The sequence below is a fragment of the Rhagoletis zephyria genome, unplaced genomic scaffold (genome assembly GCF_001687245.7).
Source record: "Rhagoletis zephyria isolate East Lansing unplaced genomic scaffold, Rhagoletis_zephyria_1.1 Rzeph_scaffold_00120, whole genome shotgun sequence".
NCBI classification, from domain to species: domain Eukaryota; kingdom Metazoa; phylum Arthropoda; class Insecta; order Diptera; family Tephritidae; genus Rhagoletis; species Rhagoletis zephyria.
The window spans coordinates 296,009-303,297 of record NW_016157204.1 but is presented as its reverse complement, the minus strand read 5'-3'; the positions used below and the strand labels follow the sequence as shown (position 1 = coordinate 303,297).

Here is a 7,289-nt window from a genome sequence, read left to right as displayed (position 1 = left end):
GAAAGTTATACAACCAGCCGGTTTATCTTTGGAACGTCAGTGGTACATCTATCACAATCTTCGCAGCTTAGTTTCGGATATATCTAAAGTAGATATTGTGGCTCCATTGCCGAAAGATTTGCCATCGAAGAAACGGAAGGCAAAAACTAGTGAAGATGTTCTCAAACCAGACGAGGAACCAGGTCCATCTTCCTCAGGATCAACACGTAAAAAGATCTCAAGGAAAACGACAACAAAGAAAAATACATAAACTACTCAGCATTATTATTTTTGGCCCATAATACGTTTTTCTAGTGTATAATCATGTCTTTATAGCCTATAATTCAATGTATTTTGTTCATTACCAATAAATTATATTTTGTCGTATTTTTACTCTTCTTTCTCTACATTTTTAGTACATTTCTAAGCAAGTTAGGATTTTCTGCTTTTCCCCACGTGAAAAAGCATCTCATCTTCCATCCGAATCAACCAAAAAGTGAAAATTGATTTTTTGACACCTAAGCCCCCTTTCCGTAGACCAGGTCACATATGGAGTTATTTGCCGGGTGAGAATATTCTCATACCCAACAATGTCAATTATGCTAATGAAATCCATTTAGTTGATAGTTTTTATAGCTTACAATTAGTGCAAATTAACCATTTTGTAAATGCACTACATAAAATCTTAGATTTTTTTTTTGTTAGTAATGATTTAAAATATAATTTGCTGCATTCTTGTAATCCGTTATCCGTTACTGATAAGCATCACGTCCCCCTAATTTTTGAATTAGAATTTTATGAGTATGCGCATATTGTATCTAGGAACGATGTTAAATTCAATTATAGTCGATTTGATTTTGCCCTAGTAAATAATTTAATTATTAACGTTAATTAGCAACTTTTGTTTCAGGAACGTAATCTTGCAGACTGGTTTGAAATATTTAAAAGTAATATTTCGGAAATAGTGAAAAACAATATTCCTCTTTTTCCAGCAAGGATGCATAAATTGCCTTGGTATACAAATAGGTTAAAGAAATTTAATAATTTGCGCAATAAATTTTTTAAGCTCTCTAAGGAATCAGGATCCCCTCAGCACAAGCATGAATACTTAAAGTACAATTGAACTCTTTCAATTGTTTGAATAAATTTTTATACAATCAATACGTTTTAGGCTTCGAAAATAATATTAAGTCCAATCCGAAATCTTTTTGGAACTTCATTCGCTCGAAGCAATCGTCGTCAGCAATTCCATTGTCAGTGTCTTATCAAGGCAAAAACTCTTCGTCATCCTATGAGTCAGCAAATTTTTTTGCGGAATTTTTTAAGGCAAACTTTAGAGGCGGAAGATTTTTGGAAGGATGATAATGTTATTTTAAGTAATATTGTGCCGCATTTAGATTTCTGCACTTTAGTTCTTGATACTGATGATATTATATCAAGTATTCAGACTCTCAAAAATTCGCAACAGTGTGATAGTCATCAACTGTCATCCTTTTTTCTAAAACAATGTGTGCCTTCCATTGCTGAACCATTATTACATCTATATATAAATACGCCACAAGAAAATTTTGCAATCCCTTTTTTGAAAGCACCGTTAGCTCGATTTCAATGAGACATATACCGATTTAAAGGATATAACTTCGTCTAATCCAGAAATGTTAATCCCGATACATAGGGGGCGTGGCATCTGACATATAGCCTAAAATGTGAAAACCACAATATCTCTAAAGCCAATTATCCTGGGGAACTGAAACTTAGCACAGATGCATAGATTGTAAATACCAGGGACGTGAACCGGTTTTGAACCGAACCGGTTTTAAACCGGAAAACCGCTTTTTTCTATTAATTAACTGAACCATTAACCGAACCGAAATTTTCCACAAATGTTTGATCCGAACCGAAAACCGAACCACTTTCCATAAAGGTTTAAAGGTTCGTTCCAACCAATTTTCAATAGATAAATATACTCACTTTATTTTCTTTTTGTTAAACATGGTAATACCTACCACGTTTGTTTACCATGTGATGTGACGGCTTTTTACTAGCAATAACATCTTAGCCAGCTAATCCAGTTTCTGACAAAATATTTGCATAAGTTTATAGTTGAGTGGTCGTTTTCCAACACTGGTGAGAGGAATTTTTTTTTGGGACACCTCTTGTCATTATTAAAAAGTCATTGTCAAATACCTATAGAGAGTATCAGTGCAGAGAATTACCTCCTTTTCCATTTTGGGCTCCGACGTGTAAATACACCTAGTTTTTCAGTTCAGCGACTAGCCAAAAAGACTAAATCCAAATCGTAATTTTTTTATTACAGCACCTTTAGCTTCCAACTCCTTTTTTTAGGAATAAAAATGTAAGTAGTGGGTGAAGTATAAAGTGATTTTTTTCACCAAAAGAAATTTTATTTAGATTTCCAATATAGACATAGATATATCGAATCTAAACCGACTAGCATTGACTCTAAAGTCAAAGGTTTCCACGCTGCCATTAATTTACTAGAGCAGGTAATTATTCTCTTCGTTTCATTCTATCAAAAATTTTCGCAAAAACACCTAACTATGTAGATTGGCCTACAAATCAATGCAATTAAGGAAGTACATTTTTTTTACAGCAACACGTGTGCTCTTCAACGCTCCACCCGATGCCCCTCATAATTCTTACTTCTATATGTAGCCAAAACCTACAAAAGGTAAAAAGAGGAACAGTCATCGTTACCGCAGAGTCTCCTAAGCGAGCGACCAGTTTCTATCTGCTCAGCTTCCATATGTATTTCGTAGGAAGATCCACCACACAAAAAGAGTCCGCTAAAGAGCAGCGATTAGGAAAAAGTCCCATCGTGAAGAATCAGAAAAATAATAATTAAAAAAAAAAAAAATAAAACCAAACCCACCCGAATCAAAAGTCGAAAAAAATATATATACATATGTGTTATATATATATATAAGTATATATATGTATGAGCATATATGTATAGGTATACCAAAATTTGCAAATTGATTATAATTACTACATATAGTTTTGCTCAATATTTAAAAACACCAAAAAAAAAATTAACTAATCACGTACCTATTGCCATTAGAATTGAAGATGAAATAATAAGTATGATACATAGTTAGTTAACGTTCAAAAACAAAACTTTTCATTTAAATATTTTTCTTGTTTGTTATGCACTTTATGCAACATCAGGAACACAACTTTTTTAATAACTCGCAGCAATTGTGTTTTTGTTCTACTACATATGTATTTACAATATGTTTGTATGTAAGTAGTGGACGAACGAACAGCAAAGGCACCAACCAACCAAGCAACCAGTTAGCTGCTGACTGCCCTAAGTAGTCAGAGCCATTTATGTAAGTACAAGGCGATGGAGCGGCAACAACAGCAATTTACAACAAGCAAGAAGCCAACCGGCGACCTGACAGGCTAGCAGACAAGTAAACACACCCGCTCGCACGTTCGAAGGAAAGGCAAAGCTACTCACTTGCATGAATGCTCGCCAATTATGTTGCTCATACGCCATGGATGCACCTCAACTCATTGGCTTCATGCAGTTTCATCAGCTTAGTAACACTACTTTTCAAAATGCGTTACCCTACTTTATCTACTCTTTGTCCTTTGGTTCGTAGACTTCATTGTTGCTGCTAAGCTTCTGTACACTTTTCACTCGCTACATTCTTTGCATTTGCTATTGTCGTCGCTTTAGTGATAATGATGATTTGTTTTTCGGGTTATTTGCCTGTAAATTGTTTGCACGTTAGTTTGCTTGAGCCAAGTGTATGGAGTGTACAAACGATGCGTTGCTCGCGTGCAAATGCTTTTGTTTGCTGAGTCCTTTAAGCGTTTTGTTGTTTTTTTACCACTCGACAGTGCAGTCGCACAACCCGACCCACTCTACGCGTTTAAAACCTTTTCGCTTTACGTGCACGCAGACACAGTTAGAAGCAAAGCATTGCAAGTTTCGGTCGTCGTCACTCATACGCCGTGTACTATGCTTGTGTATGCTCCGTTGGCGCTTTTAATTCGGGTGCAAACATACGCTTACGCACACACACACACACACACACGCGCACACAATTATTTATTCAAGCATAGCCCTAATGAATGCTGTCATTCTATATTTCGTGTTACATTATGTTTTTTTTTTTTAGTAGTGCTTATGGCGTTACATAGTTGTTGCTTTTATTTGTGCAGAGGGCGCCGAACTCACTAAAAATGCTCTTTGAACTCGTCGCTGTATGCGCTTTAAACTAGCGCTGACCTTTTGTTTTGTATTTTATTCGTCGACATGTTTACTCACTCTTCTGCTTTTCTGGTGGGTGCGGTGCGTACTTTGCATTTGTTTGTGTAATTTTCATACTTGCTCGCTCGGCTAGTTGTGGCGAGGTGAGGAACGAAATTTTACCAGCAGCCTTTTTAGTTGATTGTTTATTATTTTGTTGTTGGTGTTGTTACAGCACTTTGCTGTGTTGTAAACAACAGCTGGGGGTCGTCAAAGGTTAGACATAGAACTTTTATATTATTAACGTTAGGAAACTAATTAATAGCGAAGTTTTTTTAGCTTGTATGTGTAACGGAGGGTACTTGTTGGAAAACAGTTTTAGATTAAAGTTGTTCGGTGAAAATTTTTGAATCGATATTTTTAGTATGATTTCCGGGAAGCAATGAGTAAAGATGTAGGGAGTGGGAGTTTGTTTGAAATTAGGCACTTTTTGAAAGTAACTATGTGCAATAAAATAAAACATTGCAACAGTGCAGATGTAAAACGGTAGGGAATAGAAAAAAATATATTTTTCGAGTGTTGTCACCTGTTTAAAAGGTAAAATCGACTTATTGATAAGTTAAACAAAGTATCAAACCCATGTGGGTGTCAAACGAAAGTGGTTCAAAATTAGTTAATTCGAAAGATTCGAAAATAATTTTTGACGAGGGTTGCCAGCCACCACCAGCTAAATTAAAACATACTAATATATGTACATAAATGTGAAAGTTTGTGAGTGAGTGTGTTTATTGGTCTTCTTTGTATAAAATTGGGCACACAGGTAGCTTATGACCTTTATTAACATAGAGCATATTTTTCGAATAAAGGCACAAAATATTTTAATTCTGCTTTAAATTATAAGTTCATTTGAATTCTACGATATACGATGCTAAACGAGCGAAATTTAAAAAATTTTAATTATGAATATATTTTCAAAATAGTGTTGCCACCTCTTCAAACCCTAAAATTAAATTTCAATAAAAAGTTTTATGAGGTATTACAATATCGGTGGCAAACGAACGAGCTTTAACCAAGCTTTATTTGAAAATATGTTTACAGTGGTTGCCACTTGTTTAGAAGTCAAATCCAAGTTTTTCACAGGTTAAATAAAGTCCTACAATATGGGTTGCAAACGAATGATGTAAGGGGTGCCACCTATGAAAAAGAATTAATTCAACTCAATCAATAATTCAAATGAAGCATTACAAAATAATGTCAAGGTAACCAAGAATTGTTTGAGAAGGCTTAATTTTGAAAATATTTTTCAAAATGCTTAGCACCTGTATAAAAGTCTTAATTAAATTTAATCAGTTGTTCTAATGAAATATTACCTATATGGGTGTCAAATGAAACAGGTTGTAAATAGCTTTGTTACGACTATTTGCCCAAAACTAAGGTAGTTGGTTCAAAAAGTTTAAAGAGTTCCTAGAAAATAAAAAAAAGACCAAAATGCCGACGAAACTGATCGACTGAAGTTTAACCCAAAACGAAACGAAAAATCTTTAAATAATCATAAAGAAGAATGGCCTACGAGTCTCGTTGTTGCTGATTCCTTTCCTGCATCTTACACATTTTTTTTTTTTAGCGCATCATCATAAGGTTCTATAGCTGCAAATTCTGAAAACATGTCCATATTAGTTAGATATTTTTCCTTGTTATTCAGATACCAAATGTCCATGGGATAGTGTTCGAATAGTTGTTTTGAATGGTTTTCTTTATTTGGATTCCCTTCGATTTTTCTTGAGCATTATTTCCGATTTTTTATAATTTCCGAAATTTTGTATTCTAGGTTTGAAAGATAAAGTTCTCTTAATTAATCGTAAATTTTGTCTACACCTGGATGATTGTATTATTCCCTATGTTTTCTAAGGATTTTTCCATGTTTCTTCATCCGGATATTTAGGTAAGGCTTTCGTGCACTTATATATGGGTGTTTCCAGCGGAAGGTCCACCACGACAAAAAAAAATAAAACTTTTATATCTAACGTATTTACGGGCCGATTTGTCTGCTTTTTAAAATATATACTTGCTATGTAAGTAGAATCATGTTTGCATAAAATGGTCTTCCTAGGTGGTGCCAAGGTCGAGATATTTCGAAAAACCACAGTGGCTAAACCCACCCTCCATGGATTCTCAATGGCGCTTAATTGAAAATCCCCAATCAACTTTCATCAAACCTTCCCACTACCCTACCGCCAAAGAAAAATCCAAATTACTCCATTATAATATTCAAATTTATTACATCAAGAAAAGAGCTACACATACTACATACTGAGATATAAGGGGCTTGTAGATATTAATGTTTCTTTTGTACAACAGTTTTTGTTCCTTTTTTTCTTTTTTTTGTTGTTGTGGTTATTTGTTTAATAAGTTACAAAGGAGCGGTTTCCTTTAATTTAATGTATAACGTTGCAATTCAAAAAATAAGAAATGTCCAACAACAAAAATTAAACAATGGCCGACTTATAACTACTAATATGGGTACTCGCGAAAAGTTTAAATTCTAGAGTTTTTTTTTTTTTGATTATCTATGGGGAATGGTGAAACTAATCATTTATAAACAAATAGCAAAATCCAAGGGAGAGAGTGAGAGACAATGCTGGACTGTGAAAACAGTTATGTATTTAGGTTTATAGTAAAACCCAATGTCAGCTCAATAAAGCTCTTCGTCTCTCTTTCTCTTCCTGCGTAAAAAGGTATGCAAAAAAAAACTTAAAAGGTAAATATGTACGTATGTATAAATATGTATATTTAGTGAGAAAGGTATAGCAAAAAGAACAAAAGAAACAACTTACATTTTAGAGCTCAGCAACACGATGCAAGGCATTACACGATGACTGCGGTGCTGGTATTCTGTGGTTGTTGTTAGTTGAGAAGTGCAATGTAATTTTACATATATATATATGTATACATATGTACAGCACTAGGGTAATCCTGCTAGTTTCAGTATAATTTGGCAATTTTTTTTTTTGGCAAAGTTTAGTAAATTTTGCATGCGTACGAGTAGATACAGGTCTCGCATATATAGAACACTTTTCACTTTTTTTTT

The 7,289-nt window shown here is 34.2% G+C and overlaps 1 protein-coding gene and 1 long non-coding RNA gene across 2 annotated transcripts in view; one reads left to right on the top strand and one right to left on the bottom strand.

The window, feature by feature from the left end:
- The window catches only part of LOC108378851 (serine/threonine-protein kinase MARK2-like), a 404,011-nt gene that overhangs the window by 140,061 nt on the left and 256,661 nt on the right, over window positions 1–7,289 (bottom strand). The window lies entirely within an intron of this gene.
- On the top strand, window positions 2,398–2,842 carry LOC108378894 (uncharacterized). The gene is made up of 2 exons (XR_001849440.1): window positions 2,398–2,486; window positions 2,594–2,842. It is a non-coding gene; the product is annotated as an uncharacterized LOC108378894 (long non-coding RNA).